We start from the raw sequence: 21,178 nt of genomic DNA on the forward strand, positions 1-21,178 counted from the left end.
TGGTGCCTCTAAGGTCCACGTCCTTATTATGCTGGGGGTCCCAGAGCTGAATGCAGTACATGTAAATTATATATGTGCACGTATGTGTGTGTCGTGGTTTAACCCAGTTGGCAGCTAAACACCACACAGCCGTTTGCTCACCCTCCTCCCTCCCTCTCTGGGATGGGGGAGAGGAACAGGAAAGTGAAGCTTGTGAGTTGAGATAAAGGCAGTTTATTAAGACAAGAAAATAAATAATAATAATAATAGTACTACTAATAATAATGTGTACGAAAGAAGTGATGCACAATGCAATTGCTCACCATCTGCTGACCAATGCCCAGCCTAACCCCGAGCAGCCGCCCCCCCACCCCAGCTAGCCACCCCTATATATTGTTCAGCATGCTGTCAGATGGTATAGAACACCCCTTTGGCCAGTTTGGGTCAGCTGTCGTGGGTCTGTCCCCTCCCAGCTCTTGCTACACCCCCAGCCTGCCTGTTGGCAGGACAGAGTGAGAAGCTGAAAAGTCCTTGGCTTGGTGTAAGCACTGCTCTGCAACAATTAAAACATCAGCATGTTACCAGCACTCTTCTCATCCTAATCCAACACATAGCACCCTACCAGCTACTAGGAGGAAAATTAACTCTATCCTAACTGAAACCAAGACAGTGTGTGTGTATATATATATATATATATATAGTTGAATATCCAGTAAGCAAATCACTATGTTCATCAGCACCAATTTAATAACTGACAAAATTTTGTTTCCAAGGGTAGATAAATTTTCAAAGTCTCCGCCCCTTACTCTTCTGCTCACTCAGTTAATGCATAGGCTTTGGACCTCCTACATGGGTCACACCTACAGTTTCCCATTTCTGCACATAGGAGCTAAGGAAAGAAAATTGTCCCCACCACCACCACCTTCCTAAAATAAAATAAAATAAAATAAAATAGAATAAAATATAAAATAAAATAGAATAAAATAGAATAAAATAGAATAAAAAAAATAAAATAAATAAAATAAAAAAATAAAATAAAATAAAATAAAATAAAATAAAATAAAATAAAATAAAATAAAATAAAATAAAATAAAATAAAATTTATTTTCCCTACTATGAAAATTTCCTAAAAAGGTGTATCACATTTCAAGTCTAAAAATTCATCTGAATGACTGAAATACAGCAAGATGCAATGAAAAGCACTTGGTTATTCCTGTTAAAGAGATCAGGGATACATTCACATTTTTATTATTACACAGTCTACTAATATGTTAGTAACCTGAGCTTCAAGATCTTGCTCAATAGGAACAAAGACAATAATCAATATATATCACCTTTGTTATGAAAGTTTTTGCAATTATCATCTACTTTCCAGACAAAGATAGATCTAAGACAATATTAGCGTTCCAGCAGAAGACAGACTCACTTAAGAAATTGCCAAAGAGGTTTTACACCCCATTATAAAGGTACTAACTTAGCCTTTTTTTTTTTTTTTCTCAGATCCTCAGAATAATCAAGAGCATTCCTAAAGTGCAGTAAATGTTCAGGTACGAATCCTTCTTTTGATACTGCCAATTACTGTTTTCTTGGACACTACAGTTTCTTACTGGGAGGCACTGACACGTCCGCTTTTGCAAGATTTAGTTATTCCACCCCCTTGCATAGTGAGACATGTCACTATAGAGATTTAAAACTGGTTATGACTTGGTTAAATCCTAGGTAGACCATCAGGAATAAATCAAATAGCATACACTTGAGAAAAGATCTTTCCTTGAGAGTAGAATTTATGTGTGAAAAGTATTCAGAAAATAGGGAAAATATATATATATCACTTTGTCAGCAAGTGAATAAGAGAAGGCATTATAAACTAACTGCTTGGTTAAGGGCAAATAAGGAACCTTTTCTAGAACAAGGGATGACATTAAAATCACTACACAGAAATTCAAGTTATAAAAGGAAGTTCTTTTCAAATACAGTAAAGCTGAATATGTATTTGATTAGCTAAAGAAGTTGCTGAAGCTACCCATATATCTATGTTCAAAACAGGACTGGCCATTTCTAAGTATTAAAAGGTATAATAATGATTTCAGAACTGAAAATAAATATCATGATTACTGACTTTGTACAATCTCTAATAATTGTTAACTTGGATAAAAACAACTGCGGGTAGCATATTATACCATGTTTGTCTACCAAGGGTTCTCACATATGCCTTGGGAACATCTGGAATCGCTCTTACCACAGAACATTGGTGTGGACGGAGCCAACACTGGTCACAACTCTGTGATCCTAAAAGAACTGACATCTGATTTCTCCTAATGTTGGAACATGAGACATACTGGAGCACCGAGTCTCAGAAACTGTTCCCTGAAGATAAGGGTTCCCCCAGTTGCTTAAACTGAGGCATCAAAAGCTGACCTAACTGAAGAAAAATTTGCTCTTTAATAATACGTTTAATTTTGGTATAAACCAAATTAAATGACTGAGCCTACCTGAGCAATGCATCTGGTTCATAGTCACAATGATGCTTTTACAGCCTATAGCTGCTAACTAGACAACTAAGTTGCTGTCATACATAATAAAGAAAGTTGATGATCTGAAGACAAAACATGTCAAAACTTCATAAAAATATACTTCATGTGTTGATGCACAACACTGATTAAAAATATAACCAACGTTACTTTGCAAATAAGAACACTGAATCTTGGACAAAATGACACAGTAACGCTCAGAAGATTAAACCTACAACACATCCCACCTTGTAACCTTACACTGTGATGACAATAAGACATAACAGTAATGAGGAGAAAACAGATTGGTCAGAGGGCCAGAAGAGAATTATTTTAGTTTCACAAAACATGTGGATTGCTTTAAAAGAGAGATGAATGCTAAAAATGACATTTTCTAAAGAGGTGCTGGATATTGAATTCCTGCTATTACAACATAGGCCTACCTTGCACATTGTAAACCAGCATCTTGGCTTAGCAAACCACTCACCCCTCAATGAAAAAATCTCAGGAATTAGAAAAGAAGTCTATGACTCCATACAGTGTAAAAACCTCACATGAATCAGAAACTTGCATGGACTCTTATCATGACACTACTTAGCTATCTGAATAGAATGGCACAGCTTGTAAGGTATTTACCTTTCATTTACAATTTCTTTATCTTCAGCTATATCTGCATGTCCTAAATGTTTGTGGCAGAAATTCTCTTTTATCATCCCATGACCATGTTCCACCCTAAGAGAGCTTTTCAGTCAGATCCTGGTTTTACGAAAGATATAAAAGATCCTGAAGTTTCCTCCAGGTGCCATGAAATTACACTTGCTCTCCTGCAAATATGCTCAGTAGCTTCTAGATGGCCACATACTTGGGAGAAAAAAACTGAAAGAAGTACTTACCATGAAGACAGCACTCAAGCGATCACTTTGGACCTGCTGCACTTGGAGGCAGGGTCCTGGCACCTGTAACCCTGAGCCACTGGGAACGTTCCCAGCATCACCATTTGGGATGCTGCTGTTACCATGCCCAAAGCCTACAGATGCCCTGTATAAGTAGGTGTGAGTCAGTTTACCCACACCAGTGACCTCCAGCATGTCCGGTGGGAGGTGGGAGCTGGGAAGCATGTGCACACTGTAGCAATACTTTTCATACTCATCAGCTGGGCAGCAACAGCTGCTGCTGCAGCAGCCTTGGTGGTGACAAGCCCGGCAGTGGCACAGCCGTGCAAGAGCAAGAAAGAGGAGGAACACTGTGAAGATGCAGGAGACACAAGCAAGGGAAACAATCAAGTAGAGGTTTGTAGCATTGATCAGTGGTGGTGGCTCCCCATTGTCATCAAAGTCAGGCAAAGCCTGGGGCAGACTGTCAGCCAGCAGGATGCCCACAGTCACCGTAGAGGAGAGTGGCGGGTCCCCATGGTCCCGCACCACCACAACCACCTTGTGCTTGAGGAAGTCAGTGGTACGCATGGAGCGTGTGGTGCGCAGCTCACCAGAGTGTGGTGCCAGGTGGAACAGGGTGGAATCAGAGGAGTGAGCAAGATGATAGGAGAGCCAGGCGTTCTCTGCGTTGTCTTCATCGTCTGCCACCACTTTGGTCACGAGGTAACCCTCATCAGCCAGGCGGGGCACAACTTCCACTGCCACTGAGCCATTCTGGCTGACAGGATATAGAATGGCTGGGGCATTGTCATTCTGGTCTGAGATGTAAACATTCACAGTTATGGCAGCACTCAAAGCTGGTGACCCATTGTCCTTGGCTTCCACTTGGAAATAGAAGCTCCTAAGCTGCTCAAAGTCAAAGGCACGTTTTGCATAGATGCTCCCATTGGCCAAGCTCACAGATAAAAAGCTGGCCAGGGCACTGCCTGCAACTGTGGAATTCCTGAGCATATAAGAGATCTGTCCATTCTCCCCTGTATCAGAGTCAGATGCTGAAACCTGGTAGAGAAAAGCACCAAGTGGATTGTTTTCTTCCACAAACACATCAAATGTGTCAGCAGCAAAGACAGGGGGGTTGTCATTCACATCAGAGATCTGCACCCAGAGGGTCTTCTGAGTGGTGATGGGAGGAGAGCCCAAGTCTGTAGCAGTAATGGTGATGTTGTACCCACTGATCAGCTCTCGGTCCAGAAGCCCACTGGTGACCAGGCTGTAATAGTTTTCCAGGGAAGGTTTTAACTGGAAGGGAAGGTTATCAGGGATCTGGCAGATTACTTTCCCGTTCTCCCCAGGGTCCTTATCCATAATACTCAGCAGAGCTATCACTGTGCCAGGAACAGCATCCTCAGGAACGGGACTGGAAAGGGATGCAATTGTTATCTCTGGGCCATGATTGTTCACATCAGTGATCTCCACCAGCAGCTTAGCTGTGCTGGACATAGCAAATGCCCCTTTATCCCTTGCTTCAATAAACATCTCGAGGAGTGGTCTCTGAACAGCTGAAATGTCACTGACTGTCACCTCCCCAGTGTGCGGGTGAATTAAGAACATTCGCTGTAGGTCTGCAGCAGTAGTATTGCTAAATGAATACATGACCTCTCCATTAGGACCTTCATCCAAATCTGCAGCATGCACTTGCACTACCAGAGTGCCGTTGGGGGAGTTTTCCAAAACACTTGCCCTATAGACCGATTGTTCGAATTCTGGTGCATTGTCATTGGTATCCAGCACAGTCACAACGACCGTAACATCACCAGACTTTGGAGGATCCCCACCATCTTTGGCTGTAAGAACAAGTCTGTGAGTGGCTTGCTGCTCTCTGTCTAAGGCTTTCTTCAGAACCAATTCAGGATACTTACTCCCTTCCCCACGCATCTGTATTTCCAAGTGGAAATGTTCACTGGGATTCAGGGTGTAATTCTGGACACCGTTGATACCTTCATCAAGATCTTGGGCACTGGGGAGTGCAAACCGTGCCCCGGGTGACAGGAACTCAGGCACATTTATATGATATTCACTTACGGGAAAGATGGGGGAGTTGTCATTTATGTCCAGGACTTTAAATTCCATCCTATAAAGCTCTAGAGGATTTTCTAGGACAAGTTCATAATTCAGAAGACAGGCAGTTTTTAATTCACAAATCTGCTCTCTGTCTATGGGCTCGTTAATAGATAAAACCCCTGTGCTTGCATTTATATTAAAATATTGCTTACTTGAACCGGTGATCATGCGAAATTTCCGGGCTGAAAGTGCAGCCGCATCTATTCCTATATCCTCCGCTATGTTCCCCACAGACGCTCCGCGCTCTGTTCCCTCGGCGATGGAGTACACTACTTGCCCGTTCGCGGTGCAGCAAGTAAGGCACAAGACCATTAAATAGACCCGCATTCTTCCTCCCCTGATCAGCTCCCCGCAGCCCGGTTCGGCAGGAACATAATCCGGTATTTCATCAGACGCCCGAAGTTCCCAGAGAGCGAGCACCGGGACGCACCAACGGGAAAGCGAGAAGTTCCCTGCAGCCGTGGAGGCGCCCCGGCCCCGCGCGGCTCCGCCGCTGCCGCCGTGCGCGGAGAGGCGGCCGCTGCTCTCCGCTCCGTTGCGCTGCGCTCCGCTGCCCCCGCCGCCGCCGCTCGCTGTGGCCGGCCCGGCGGCCCCGCGCGGCTCTTACCGGGCGCACGGCGGCGGCGCCACCCAGAGGCCGCGGCACCACCTGCGCCGCCGAGGGAGGGGGCTGCGACCCCCCGCCGCTGCCACCCCGCCGCTCCGTTCCCCCCCTTTTCTTCTTTTTTTTTTTTTTTTTTAAACGCCCCGATGGAGACATGGAGAAGGGACGGGGAGTAGGGGGGTGGGGGGTGAAGGTGGCTCTGGGTCCCCGACTCTGCGGCAGGGCTGGGTTTCCGTGAGGGAAAGCTGCGGAGAAGCCCCCGCTCCCTCCCCCTTTCTGCTCCAGCGAGACGATGCGCCCGCCGCCCGCTATCAGAGTAACAGGGCGGAAAGGAAACGCGTATGAGAAGTGACAAGCATCGGCTAAACATGGGTCAGCACAGTCCCAGCACGCTCTGGCTGAGAACAACATCTCCCAGAGGGGTTTGAAGAGCACAATTAAAGGAGGCAGTCGGCTCTATCCTTGTTAATCTAAAAAGAAGAGGAAAAAAGAGGAAAAGAAAATGAAAGAGACAGAGAGAGACTCTTCCCTGTTTCTTCTTCTAGGCACGGTAAATTAACTCGGGTTATTGGATAGAAGGTGGGTTTCTTCTCTGACAGTCCCAGTCTGATCACCCACAGCCACAGCCGAGCTCCCATCCAACCCACCAAAGCAGGATGGGACAGCTCGGCTGGGCAGGGGGATCCGGGAGGCTGCAGCATGCAAATTACTTGCAGAGAAGTAAATACCGGCGCCAGAAAGCTTTTATATTTAGGACAAGCCCAGGAACTGTTGGAAGACGAGTTGCTATCACACAGAGGTAACAGACCAGGCATGAAAATCAAAGCTGTCTGCTCCCCCGACCCACTAAGCAGGTGAGAGAAGGCAGAATGCACTGCAAAATACCTTCCTGGAGTGACCTTCAGCAGCAATTTACCCCGGCTTCGACCCTGACAAACCCTCTGGTCTCCTGAGATTCCAGCTTCCTTCTTGAGAGCTTATTAACATGAGATCCTGATCAATCAAAAGCAAGAGGCTATAAACGTGCAGCAAGGAAAGATCTTAACCCTTCTGCATCCGCTGCTTCTTTATGCAGCTGAGAATTTCTGTGCAAGTGGAGAAGATGGTGAAGGGTCTGGAGGAGAAGAAGATGAGGAGCAGCTGAGGTCTCTAGGTTTGTTCAGACCAGAGAAGAAGAGGCTGAGGGGAGGAAGGCCTCATAGCAGCCTGCCTCATAGCAGCTTCCTTGAAAGTGGAGCAGAAAGGCAGGTGCTGATCTCTGCTCTCTGAGGACAGTGACAGGACCCAAGGGAATGGCATGGACCTGCGATGGGAGAGTTAGGCTGGGTGTTAGGAAAAGGTTCTTCACCGAGAGGGTTGTCAGGCACTGGAACAAGATGCCCAGGGCAGTGGTCATGGCACCCAGCCTGCCAGGGTTCAAAAAGTGTTCAGACAGCGCTCTCAGACACATGATCTGATTTTTGAATGGTCCTGTGTGAATCCAGGAGTTAGATCCTTATCAGTCCCTTCCATCTCAGGATATTTTATGACTCTATGATTCTAAGAGCATTTCTATTACACAGAACATATGGTCTCAAAAAAAAAATAGAAAATCGGTAGCACAGCCAGAAGCTAGATATTAAGTAATAAAAATAAATAAATAAATAAATAAAATCAATAGATCTCTGTGAATCCTCACAGCTCAGCAAAAACTCCCAGAGTGAGGTTTTTATCCTGTCAGCACCAGAGCAAGCCTTGGTCAGACCCAACACAAGTATCTGTAGTTATTATCATTTTCTAACTCCCGATGATCCTGGGAGTGCCTGAATGTTGCATTTTCCTTTCATTGCATTGACTGTACAGCCCCTGTTACAGCTGCAGGGGCCTGAGTGCAGGAATTGTGAGGCTGGTGTGCACTCACCTTATTTTACACACCATGTAAATTTGTCAAGTGACTACTGGATACAGCACATAATGTAAATATCTATAATACCCTATTTACCTTGGTGTTTGATTTTTTTGTTGCTTGCTTGCTAACAGCAGAAATCCCCAATTCCCTCTTAGTGACCCTAAAAGTGTCATCAAAACTTCCACATCCCAAATTTTCCCTAGATATCTTGCCTGCCAAGATATGATGCCCTCTACAATATATGAAAAAGATGTTCTTATTGTTCTGTAGTGATACACAATCGTTATAAATACCCTGACCCAATGGATTAACACCTATTAAACTTAAAGGAAATACTTCCCTTAGCGTTGGCCAGTGACAAAGATAAACTAATCTGCATGGAAGGGCTGGGCCAGATGGGTGTTGGTGTCCCAATTGCACACACAGCTAAAACACAGACTGTAGTCACCAGTCTGTGACTGATTTTGCAAACCCAAGAATTTTGGGTCCAAGAGCCCCCCATTGAACAGGCAGACTCACTCAAAGGTACATAAAAAAAAAAAAAAAATCTAGTATTTTAATAACCAACTGTGGCTATGTGTACTGGTGCCTGAAATACCATCAGTGCAAGAATAAACTGGTTAATGAACTCTGGACAAAATCAGTCAAAGTAATTGTAGATTTGCATCTTTCCAAGATATACTCACCTGTTTAGAACTATCTAGCAGCCTATATCGATTTTGGCTTTAATTCATTAATTTACTGTTCTTTTACCATCCAAAGTAATTTCTTCAGCTTTCTGCTACGTCTCAAGTCCTTTTCAATGTTGCCTAATATTTTGCCTTCAAGTGTTGCCTTCAAGTCTCCTTTTTAATTTTTTTTAAAAACCTTTCAGCCCTGCTTTAATATTTCAGCACCCGTTGTGCTATTGTACTCTGCTGTGGACAGTGATGTCCCCAGGAGTAAGGCAGCTTCATTCATCGGCACGTGTCTCAACAGCCAGCCATGGTGCTTGCTTGGCCACTCGTCCTCCTAACACACCTCCTTTCACGGTTTTCATCAATCCTAATTTCAAGGTCTCCTCTCCATCTCCGGTCGCTTATCCTAATTACTTCATTCGTACATGAAGTATTTAGCCAGACTAGCCAGACTAAATACCTTTTAACGTAGACACCTTCCTTGGCACCACAGAGGATAACGTAACCACTGTTTTAAATCCCTCACCTCTGCTCTCACGTTTGCCTTCAATCTGTCACCTCTGAACCGTTCTCTGTTGCCCTCCCCTGACAGCTGAGCGACCCGAATCGCCGAAGAATTCAACTTTTTGCCACCCGGAGGGCATGGTCCGGGACCTCCGGGGTCTCGCTCACCATAACCCCTCCCATCACTTCCCGCCCCCGATGCGCGCTTCCCTCACGTCCCTCCTCCCTGTAGGCGGCTGCAACGTTGCATTTACCACGCCTCAGAGCCCCGATCATCCCCTACGTTCTCTTCGTCCTGCCCTATATTTTCAGCCAATCACCTCCTTTTCCAGCAAGAAGACGTCATACAACCAGACGTGCACGTTGTGTCTGGGACAATGGAAGCGGCCAGAAGAAACCGTTAAGCGAGCAAGGACGAAAAATAAAGGCGAATAGGAGGGAGGTTGGCAGAGCACGGACACGGCCCTCTCGGTCCGTGGGGAAATCCCAGGGATGCCCACCAGAATCAAGGGCCCGTCTGCTGCTAGCCGCAGACCAGGCAGCTGAGTCCCAGTCGGGAGACAGCAGAAAGGACCGAAGGCGCCGGGGAAGTGGAAGGACCGACAGATCTGCGGTTTCTCCTCGGCGGGGAACGGGCAAGCTCGCCACGCCGGCAGCTGTCCCGTACAGGCAGCCGCAGCCTTCATCTCAGCCCGGACAGGAGCTCGTAGCCCGACGGAGAAGAGGATCTGCCGGCGGACTGAGGAAGACCGGGGCTGGAAGCCAGGAGAAGCTCTTCGGACCGAGCCCAAAGTGCCGGGGCAGAGCAGGGAGACAACGGCTGCCGACGGAGGGGCAGGGACGCTGCTATCGCCTTTCTTATGGAGGCTCCCCCGGGCAGGCACGAACGCAAGGATGGAGATGCCCCCCTCGGCCTGAAATAGCGGGCACCCCGCGTTGTCCCGCGTGGACTGATCGGATTCCCGTGTCCAGCAGCCTCTCCGCCCCCCCGGCAAGCTCCCTGCCCCGGTGGTCGGGCCGGGCAGAGCCGCTCCACAACGCGCTGCAGCCCCACGCTGATCAGCTTTTGTTAACGCAGGGCTGACCGCCCTCAGCGGAGGCAGGATCTGACCGCTGCCTGAGCGGCCAGCAATGTCGAGATGCCCTTCAGCAAGCCGAGGGAGCTCGCAGGTGCTACGTGGGTACTGCGGGAGCGGCGATTGCTAAAATGAGCCGGGGAGAATAATCAGAGGATTTCCAGATTTCGGTGAACCCCGGGAAAATCCTCACTATCCACATCCTCATCATCCACATCAAGCTGCAGAAACACGGACTCACGACGTACTATTCGCTACATAGCAAACAAGAACTCGTCTACTGAATCCGAGGGCAGAGTCTGGTTTGGTATCCCCAGGCACAGACCGCGCTTGGAGGAAGATGCCGGGGGTGGGGAGAGATCGGACCCGCGTGTGCGGCAGAGCAGCTCCGAGCCGAGAACCCGGTGTCTCTCGCAGCTCCTCCTACAGCTCTGTCGGGCATTTCCCTGCCTGCAAAATGCAGGGACCTAAGTCTGCGAAGCCGCCTCCCTCCAGCAGAGCGGAGCGCGGCAGCTGCTGTGCTACCGCCCTCTTCCGCTCCCAGAGCCGCCCACGGACGCGCTGTGCAGCGCGCCCAGCTCCAACTCTGAGCTCTGTCCCAGCTGCCCCTCGCACACCCACGGTCTTCGCCCACCATGACGGCGCCGTGCCTGAGAGATTAATCTGCACCACGTTCCAGGACAACGTGCACCGGGAATGAGGAATGAGAGCTTGGGCTTGCAGCGACTGACAAGCCTTTTACAGAAACAGACGGGATATTTTTGTGCCTTCCCTTAACGACTCCTTCCCCGACAAGGCTACGAAGGAAAAGCATCCGTGACATTTCTTTCTGAAGTTAAGACTAATATATATTTATAAAAGAAATCCCGACATATTTCCTGCCAGTGTATGTCTACAGCAAATCTCGTTCAGATCTTCATTAATGCAGTCAGAGAAATTAAGAGAAACCATACGAAAGCCAAATGATCGGCATTAAGAGATTCCACATCGCCCTTAACCATAGTTAAACGAGCTGTGGTTTTGTATCCTTTTACACCGTTGACTCAATGAATGATTGAATCAACTCAACAAGTTGATTCAATTTAAACTAGAGGATTCTTCTCTAGGAGATCGCGGTTTGCTTCTCCTGCTTTCTATCACATCCGTGTGAATAAAAGAAAATTTAAGGAAAGACAATGACTGTTCTACAGCCCTGGAATAAGCCTCGCTCATAGACAAATGAAGGCAGCTCACACATACTCAAGATGATACCATTCATTCTCTGCTTTATATGCATAAGCTTCCAGATGTGACCAAAGGAGTTTACAAACACAATCCCCATCACATACACACAGAACTCGAAGTCCCTACTAAGAGATCTAAAACAGATGCAGGAAGGAAACAGAAATTTGAGGGACTCGGTCACAATTTTTTATGGATTTATTTTTTATGGATAAGCCACTCTTACGATTTTCTGTTTCTTTAAATGACACAAACTTTTCAGCTTTCTTTACTGGATTTCGGTACACCTATCAGCAACATTTTTGTCAATTCCGCACCAGGGTCGGCAATTTTATTTTTTGTAGTCCTCTGCCTACGAGTAGTGGAAAGCCCAACAGAATACGAGTTATCAAAAGAAATTGTCAATATCTATGGGAATTATCCAAATGCATGTCTTCAGCAAAATGAGTGCATAACAAGAAGAATGATACCAAAGTACTGTTTCTTCTTACTGCTCCGACAGCCCAACGGACCACGTTTTTAAACTAAAATGAAAATTAAATCAGATATAAGAGACCTACAGGCTTCCCCATGGAAGTTGTATACAGTTTCTAACATCAACCAAGAAACCCTAATATTTCATCACACAGAGTGTTTTGGAGCTGGTCTGGATGAGGACAAATGACCAGTGCCATCAGTGAACGGCCAGGATAACATTATTATCGCTTTGATAATGACATTAAAACAACACGGTAAGTAAACAATCACTGTCTACATAGGGAAATCAATCTCCAAAACTGCTAGAGAACTTCTCTCTAGCTCTATCAGCGTTTCCCAACTTCTTCTAGTCTATAGTCGGGAAAAGCAAAACTTTTCATCCTATCATCTCTCCACTACTTAATATTGCATATAGAAACACGATCTTCAACTTTTCCTTCAGTCACTCTTCCTTTTCTGACCAACGGCAACAGAACGATTTTCGACCTTATTTCTCACGGTGCTTTTCTGAGGAGCATAGTGAAGAACAGAGGCCACAACACCCTGAGAGTGGGGTCAGGTCCTAGTGAGAGGCATGGTGAGGCCAGAAAAAAGCACTCCCTCCAACAGTTCTCCATGCATCCAATCTCTCATTTCTCCCTACTTTTTAATGCATATTCGGGGGCAGAACAAAATCCACCAACACTATCCAGAACTTCCAAAAACTTTTCTGTCCTGCACCACACCCCATATTTCTCAGTTCATGAAGTTCAGCTCCCTAACGTTACCAAGGCCGTACCTTTACCAACCAGCAAATACCAAGTCCGAAAAATCCCTACCAATCATTGATGCATATGGAACACTTAATAAAACTCAGTGTATATACAGCAATTCATAAAAACAAGTTTCAAAAAAGCAGATTTAAAAAATAATGAATACTCAGCTTACAGTCACCCCAAGGGAGCCACCAACCTCCTCAGCATGCCCACACGGGTCATTCTACAGGTTAAAGGATCCAAATACAGGAAAATAAGAGTGGCTAATTAATCAGCATCGACCATTCATTCACATACAGGTGCTACCACGATGGCAAATGTTTAAACAAAGGCTTCGCAGAAACATCTAGAGCACTGAAACCACATTAAGGGGACGAAAAAGTATTCCTGTACCACTCGCAGAATGAGAAGGAACGGAAAAAGGCCATGTGACAAGTGGAGGATTCCCCTTGTCACATCAATCACAAATTTTCTTCTGCTTCTCCCCATTCACAGCAGACTTCTGTAGAAAATAAAATTGGGAAAGGAAAAAGGAAAGCACCCTTGCGCACCCATGTCTTTCTCAGAAATAACAGAAGTAACGATCATGTGAGCATTCATATACTGGTACTAATACGATGGCAACTGACCAACCAAGGGCTTCATAGAACCATCTACAGCACTGAAACCACATCAAGGGGAAGAAAAGACATTCCTGTACGACTCGCAGAATGAGAAAGAACAGACAAAGGGCAGAAAGAAAAGAGAGCAACAAGAGCAACGAGACAATGATAGAAAGGTACAGTGGGGCTGGGAGGCACCTTTCCCTCCAACAGCTCTCCAGGCTGAATTAAAGCATCCAATCTCTCATTTCTCCCTACTTTTCAACACACTTCCAGAGGCAGAACATTCTCCGCCACTTCTACCAACCTTTCTATCCCTCATCACACTGCATATTACCGGGTTCATGTAGATCAGCTTCCTAAAATTACCAAAGAACACCACCTCGTGAGAGACCCACACACACAAAAAAAAGCCATAGACCGCATTGGCGCATACAGCTGCAACATTCATAAAACCTACTATATTCCAGCAGATTTTAAAAATAAGAAATACTCTGATGGCACTCATCCGGAGGAGCCACCAAGCTCCTCGGCACACACAAACGGGTCTTTCTGCAGGTTAAAGAATTCTAATACAGGGAAAATGAAAGAGTGGCTACTTCATACCATCAGCATTTGATGCCGTACAATGGCAAAAAACATCTTACAAAACTAGGAATTCGCGTCAGCACAAAGTCACCCAGGAAAAAGAATAGAGCTATGCGAATTCTACTAAACATTCACATAAGCATACACAGAACGCAAAACAGTCGAGCACTCGCTTTTAGAACAAGAAATACGCGTGTCTAAAGTGAAAACCAAGGCTACATCCAGAAGCACTAAATGGCTCGCAATCTCCTTGTAAAATTACTTCCACAAGCACATCGTTTCAATGACCTACGTGCCATGAAATATCATCGGAAGACAAAACAGAAGACCTGGTAAAGAAAAAAAAATAAAAAAACACAAGAAGGGGCAACCTACCGTGCCTGAGGAGTACGGGGAGAGCGAAGGTCCCTTCTCGGCAGAACCGTTTTCTGCCGCGGGGCCGGGCGGCGGCGGGCAGTTGGGGCTGAAAACCATCAGGTCGCTCTTGCCCGCGCCGTCCGCCACGCACAGGCTCCGGCTCTGGCGCTGCGAGTACGACCAGCTGCCCACCTCGCTGGCGCACACCAGCGTCGCCGGCCCGGGCCCCGCCAGCACGGCCGCCCGCGGCGCCCAGCGCGACGCCCCGTACAGCACCACCGCCAGCAGGAACAGGCTCGACACCGCGCAGATGGCCACCACCAGCCACACGTTCGTCGCCGCCGCCGCCGCCGCCGCCGCCGCGCCGCCCTCCGCGCCCGCCGCCGGCCGCAGCCCCGCCCCCGACGACGACGCCCCCGCCCCCGCCGCCGCCGCCGACAGCGCCGCCTCGGCGCCCTCCACCAGCGACACGCTCAGCGTGGCCGTGGCCGAGCGCGACGGCTCCCCGTGGTCCCGCACCACGATCAGCAGCCTCTGCCGCGGGCCGTCCGCCTCCTCCAGCGCCCGCGCCGTGCTCACCTCGCCGCTGTACAGCCCCACGCGGAACGGGCCCTTGCCCCGCGGCTCCCACAGCTCGTAGCGCAGCCACGCGTTGTAGCCCGAGTCCGCGTCCACCGCGCGGATCTTCGCCACCACCTGCCCCGCCGGCGCCCCCCACGCCGCCCACGCCCACAGCGACCCCGGCGCCGACGCCGACGCCGACGCCTCGCCCGCAGCCCAGGGCCCCGGCCCGCCGCCGGCAGGCGGGAGCAGCGCCGGCGCGTTGTCGTTCTCGTCCACCACGAACAGCTGCACCGTGGCGTTGCCGCACAGCGGCGGCTCGCCCGCGTCCACCGCACGCACCTCGAACTGCAGCACCTGCAGCTCCTCGTAGTCCAGGGGCCGCAGCGCCCACAGCCGCCCGCTCTCCGCGTCCACCGACACGTAGCTCGACGCCGGACGCCACCCCGCGCCCGACCCCGCGCCGCCCTCCGCCACCGAGTAGCTCACGCGCCCGTTGCCCGCCTCGTCCGGGTCCCGCGCCCACAGCCGCGCCAGCTCCGCGCCCGCCGCGTTGTTCTCCCGCGCCAGCACCGTGTACACGGCCTGCGCGAACGCCGGCGCGTTGTCGTTCACGTCCGACACCGGCACCCGCAGCCCGCGGCTGGCGCGCAGCGGCGGCGCCCCGCCGTCCTCCGCCCGCACCTCCACCTCGTACTCCGACACCCGCTCCCGGTCCAGCGCCTCCCGCAGCACCAGCGAGTACGAGCCCGCGAACGTCGCCACCAGCCCGAACGGCGCCGGCGGCCACACCGCGCAGCGCACCCGCCCGTTCGCCCCCGAGTCCCGGTCCGACACGCTCAGCAGCGCCACCACCGTCCCCACCGACGCGTCCTCGGGCACCGGCACCGACAGCGACGTCACCCACACCTCGGGCGCGTTGTCGTTCACGTCCAGCACCTCCAGCTCCACGCTGCAGTGTCCTGACAACGGCGGAACGCCCTTGTCTCTCACCTCGACCTCCAGGTCGTAAGACTGAACATCCTCGAAATCTAGTTGTCCTGCAGTCCTCATTTCCCCTGATACTCTGTCAATTATGAACAAATCCTTCAATTTATCAGGAACTGCCTCGCTAAAGCCATAAGAGAGTTCCTGGTTAATTCCCTCGTCCTTATCTGTCGCCTTTAGATGCAGAAACACAGTTCCCGGCGGCGCACTCTCTGGGAGCCGAACCTTATAGTTCGACTTGTTGAACTGGGGCGCATTGTCGTTTGCATCCAGCACCGACACCAACAGCTCTACCGTGCCCGTCAATGCCGGCCTGCCCCCGTCAATCGCCGTCAGCACCAGACGATGCTCGGGCATCGACTCGCGGTCCAGAGATTTCACTAAGACGAGGGCTACGGAATGTTTGTTCTCGCCTTTGGATTTCACGTCCAGAGCGAAGTGCTCGCTGGGGCTGAGGGTATAGGAGAGCTGCGCGTTGGCTCCGATGTCCGCATCCGACGCGCCCTCCAGCGGGAAGCGGGATCCCGGTAGTGACAGTTCTGCGATGCTGAGGTTTTTGGTGGCGGCGGGGAAGATCGGGGCATTGTCGTTGATGTCGGTGACTTCCACCTCCACGTGGAAGACGCGCAGCGGCCGCTCCAGCAGCACCTCCAGGCGCAGGGCGCAGGGCGCGCTCTTCCCGCACAGCTCCTCCCGGTCCAGCCGCGAGCTCACCACCAGCGCCCCGCTCGCCCCGCTCACCTCCACGCTCGCCCGCCGGCCCTGCGCCACCAGCCGCAGCGCCTCCGCCTCGCCCGCCTCCAGGCCCAGGTCCTGCGCCAGCCGCCCCACCACCGTGCCGCCCTTGGCTTCCTCCGGCACCGAGTAGCGCACCTGCCCGCCGCCCAGCGCCCAGGCCGCCTGCAGCACCAGCACCCGCACCACGGCCCGCACGCACACCACCATGGCCGCCGCCGCCGCCGCCCGCGCCCCGCACGGCTCCCAACGCCGCCCGGCACCGTCCCCCGCCCCGCCGCCGACCCGCGCTCCGCCGACCTAGCCCAACCGGAGCATCCCCCTCATCCGGGCTCACTCCGCCGCCCGCCCGCTGACGGCAGCCGTGACACACACTCGGGGTGGAGCCGCCGCCTTCTTGATGGCTCACGCCGCCTTCTCGGCCGACAGCGGCACCTTGTGTCCGATCGCGGCTCCTTCTCCCGCCAGCGGTTTCCTCCCGCGGCAGCTCTCCGAAGGATGGGACGTGGCCGCTCCCGCCCGGCCAATACGCTCCGGGAATTCCCACCAGAAGGTTTTCGCAGAAAACGTCTCTGACGGCAGTCTTCTTTTTCTTTCTTTTTTTCTTTTTGTATTTTTGTTTTCTTTTTCCTTAAGGCACTGTAATTGACTTATACTTACCAAAATGTTTCCTAAATGCCTCCATTAACCCAGGAATCACACCTGGGAAGATCTTCACTCAATACACCCTCCTCCTCCACTTCTGGTCTCCTGATTTGGTTTTCCCTACATGTTTCTGATGAGGTGTAACTCGGCCTCCTTCTTTCATGCTTTCTCTGCAAAGAGAGTTCAGCTGTTTCCTCTACAGAAGAAGACAATAGTCTCAGGTCTCCATCCATGGAAAGAACACATGTTCACATGGAAATAGTTTTTTGACTAGTGCAGCAACGCTGAAAACAAGCAGATAATGCTTTCTTTGGCGAGGCTTTATGACAGCCTTTTGAGATATAGGTCCAACCTAAGAATCCATCAATGCATAGAAATTCTGAAGACTTCTAACTCCATCGCTGACTCCCCAGTCCCCCATGCCAGTCTAAATGTAACTCATATGGCATAAATCCTCCCAGAAAAGAGAAATAGCACAAGGAAACAGAGCTCTCTACAACTCTTTATGTACCTTAGTAATGCATTCCCTGGGAGTTTCGTCTCTCACTTGGAGCTGCACAATAAATAGCAAGTTCTTACCTTTTTAGGCAGGCAGGTGCTCACAGGGCAGCCTTTCAATGAGTCCGTTACCAATAGCAACAAGCCCTTGCAGGATGCCCCTCAGTAGTACTCAGCCACACATCGAGGAACAAAGGACAACACAGAAGGGTTTCACCACTGCTCTGTCAAGGTATAGCTTGTCTGACATCCTATCCCCATGCCCCCACCGACCCACTGAGATGAATACTTCAGGGACCATTCCCTACACAATTACTGATGCTTGCTGCTATCCCTACCACAAAGGCCAAGCAGCAACATGAAACAGAATTTCACACAGTAGCCAGCTGCTGGGTCTAGCACAGAAACACCAGTGTCATAACATCAGATCAAAGCAAAACAAAGACGCCAAATGCTAACCAAATGCTACCAATTATGACAAACATGTCTGTGATAGTCCATCTTTAAATACACCAGTATCCACATGGCTAGTATAAAGTTATTGATTCATTCCTGGGTCTCCATTTTCAGGAGTTTTAAGGGATATTTTGGGGGACCACTGACCATGATTTCAGCAAAATGGAACTAGACAAACAAGCAGGTTTTCTCCAGCCTTAAGCTTAAATCACAGCTTGTATTGCCAGTGTTCTTGTATCCACTTCTACGAAGAAGGAAACAAAAATTAAACTTGAACCCTCATGGTGTAATTGCCAGGTAAACCTTATCTTAAGCAACTGCAGGAAAGCTACCCATCGTCATGCCAAGGGGCACAAATTATGAAATCAAACAGTTAACAATATTTGGTGGAGTGGCTCTTACGATTCCCAACACATCTCAGAAAGGCAAGTTTAGGGGGAATTGGGAGTTTCAAGTGTCATTCCAGTTCCTATTCATATGATCGCCATAACACGCACACATACACACAGAAACACAAAATAATCCTTTTTTTAAAAAGTATTCTCAGGGAAGAAAAAAGAAAGCAATACAAAAGCTACTTCTGCGAGGTGGATGGAATTTGCAGAGTCAGGACTAATTATTGAGTTGTTTTTACATATGTACTCAGTCACTCAAAATGCAGACCTCCATCAGTGCATCTTGCCTAACAGAGCTATATCACTGCATGCTTTTCACACCTACCATAGTTCATGCTCTTCTGCCCTTAAGTACCTTGTATTATAAAGTGCATGTACCCCTTGCTTGCAAAGGGGTAACATGAAACATTTCTCCTATCTTTTCCATGTCCACAACAAATCTGTAGTATTTCATAAATCTATTTATGTGTGGTGGCTTCATCCAGCTGCACCGCACCACAACCACTCTCTCACTCCCCCTCCCCAAAGGCTAAGGGGCAGAAAACAAAATGGAAGGGGATCAAGGGCTGAGATAAGGATAGGGAGATCACTCAATAATTATCATGGGCAAAACAGCATAGGGAGATTAGAGAAATTTATTACCTATTACCAGCAAGTTGGACAAATGTGAAACAAAGAAAACAAACTAAGAACATCTTCCCCCCATCTACCCTCTTTCACCATTCTACCCTATTCCTCTTGCCACCCCTCAAGCAGCATAGGGGAGCAAAGAATGGGGTTGCAGTCGGTCTATGGTACTTTGCCTCCACCACTCCTTCAGAGTCACTCTCTGCTCCTGCTCCAACATGGGGTCTTTCCCACAGGATGTGGTTCTTCCCAAACTGATCCTGTCTGGGCTTCCCACAGGAAGCAGCTCTTCAAAAACTGCTCCAAGTATGGGTCCGTCCCACTGCTCCAACATAGGTCCCCCATGGGCAGCAGCCCCTGCCAGACCAGCTGCTCCTGTATGGGCTCCTCTCCATGTGCTACAGCTCTGGCCCAAAGTCTGCTCTGGTGGGGTTTCTTCACGGGCCACAGCCTTCATGAGATCATATCCACTTGCTCCACCGTAGGCTCCTCCATGAGCTGCAGTGTGGAAATGTGCTCCATTGTGGTACACCATGTGCTGAAGGAGAACAACCTGCTCCACCATACCATAGGGGAACTTCTGCTCCACAGGCCACAGGGGAACTTCTGCTCCAGCACCTGGAGCACCTCTTCCCCTCCTTCTTCACTGACCTTGGTGTCTGTAAGGCTGTTTCTCATTCCACACTCTCCAAGCCGCAGTTGCACAGCGGCTCTTTTCCGTTTCTTAAATCTGCCCTCACAGAAGCATACACAGCATCGTTGTTGCGTTAAAGGGTGTAGCCAATAAGCCGTTATAAGTCCAGTCATATTCAGGGTACTGAACTATCACAATTATGGATGCACAAATAATGTAGCACATGCTCACTCTAGTCGCATTCTATGAACAGCCACATCCACACTTAACGAGTTCAATGAGGTTGCATTCAATGAGAACTATCACAGCTAGGTTCAATGCAATCTAGTGCAATTTATTAAAGAAACAGGTACACAGGTTCTTTCAATTGCCTGCAATCAATTCACTGTCTGCAAAGCACATTCAAATGCCAAAAGTATGAGTAACACAGCCTGGTTATTAATGCATTAAAAAGCACAAAGACTCTATAGAGATTTCTAAGTTTCCAAGGGAGTCACTTGGTATAACCAACTGTTCAAATCTTACCCAAAGGCGTCCCAGTGCAGGGCAGAAGAGGGACTCAGCCTGTCAACTGATTCCAGAAGTTACAATGTTATGTTCCGTCACATCCCCTCTCTCTTAAACCAGTTTATATTATTTTCTATATTTTAGGTGGAGCTTGAGTGACTCTGGTCATGCATATATTGGTTATGATTAGTGGAAAGTTTTCTTGCTTTTGTTTAAACTGCAGAATTGCAGAATTGTAGGGGTTGGAAGGAACCTCAAGAGATCATTGGGTCCAACCCCATGCCAAAGCAGGTTCCCTAGAGCAGGTTGTCCAGGTAGGTGTCCAGATGGGCCTTGAATATCTCCAGAGAAAGAGACTCCACAACCTCCCTGGCCAGCCTGTTCCAGTGCCCTGTCACCCTCACCATGAAGTTCTTTCGCATGTTGATGCAGAACTTCCTGTGATCCATTTTGTGGCCATTGCCCCTTGTCCTGTCCCCACAAACCACTGAAAATAGGTTGGCCAAATCCCTCTGTCTCCCACATTTAAGATACTTGTAAACATTAATAAGATCCTCTCTCAGTCTTCTCTTCTCAGGGCTGATCAGACAGGTCTCTCAGCCTTTCCTCATAGAGGAGATGCTCCAGGCCCCGCATCATCTTTGTGGTCCTCCACTGGACTCTTTCCAGAAGATCCCTGCCTTTTTTGTACTGGGGAGCCCAGAACTGGACACAGTACTCCAGGTGAGGCCTGACCAGAGCAGAATAGAGAGGAAGGATCACCTCCCTTGACCTGCTGGCCACGCTCCTTTCGATGCACAAAAGGTATAGGCTCTGAGAAATTCAGAGAGCATGCTCAGTGAGGGGTGGTTGCACTTTGGAGGCAGGTACCTTTTGGGACGAAGATGTGTTTTCGTATT

At 49.2% G+C, this 21,178-nt stretch overlaps 1 protein-coding gene across 2 annotated transcripts in view; it reads right to left on the bottom strand.

Moving 5' to 3' along the window:
- LOC116494859 (protocadherin alpha-2-like) overlaps positions 1-21,178 on the bottom strand; it is a 180,544-nt gene that overhangs the window by 77,228 nt on the left and 82,138 nt on the right. The gene's annotated exons all lie outside the window — the stretch shown is intronic.

This window comes from Aythya fuligula, chromosome 14, assembly GCF_009819795.1.
Source record: "Aythya fuligula isolate bAytFul2 chromosome 14, bAytFul2.pri, whole genome shotgun sequence".
Taxonomy (NCBI): Eukaryota; Metazoa; Chordata; class Aves; order Anseriformes; family Anatidae; genus Aythya; species Aythya fuligula.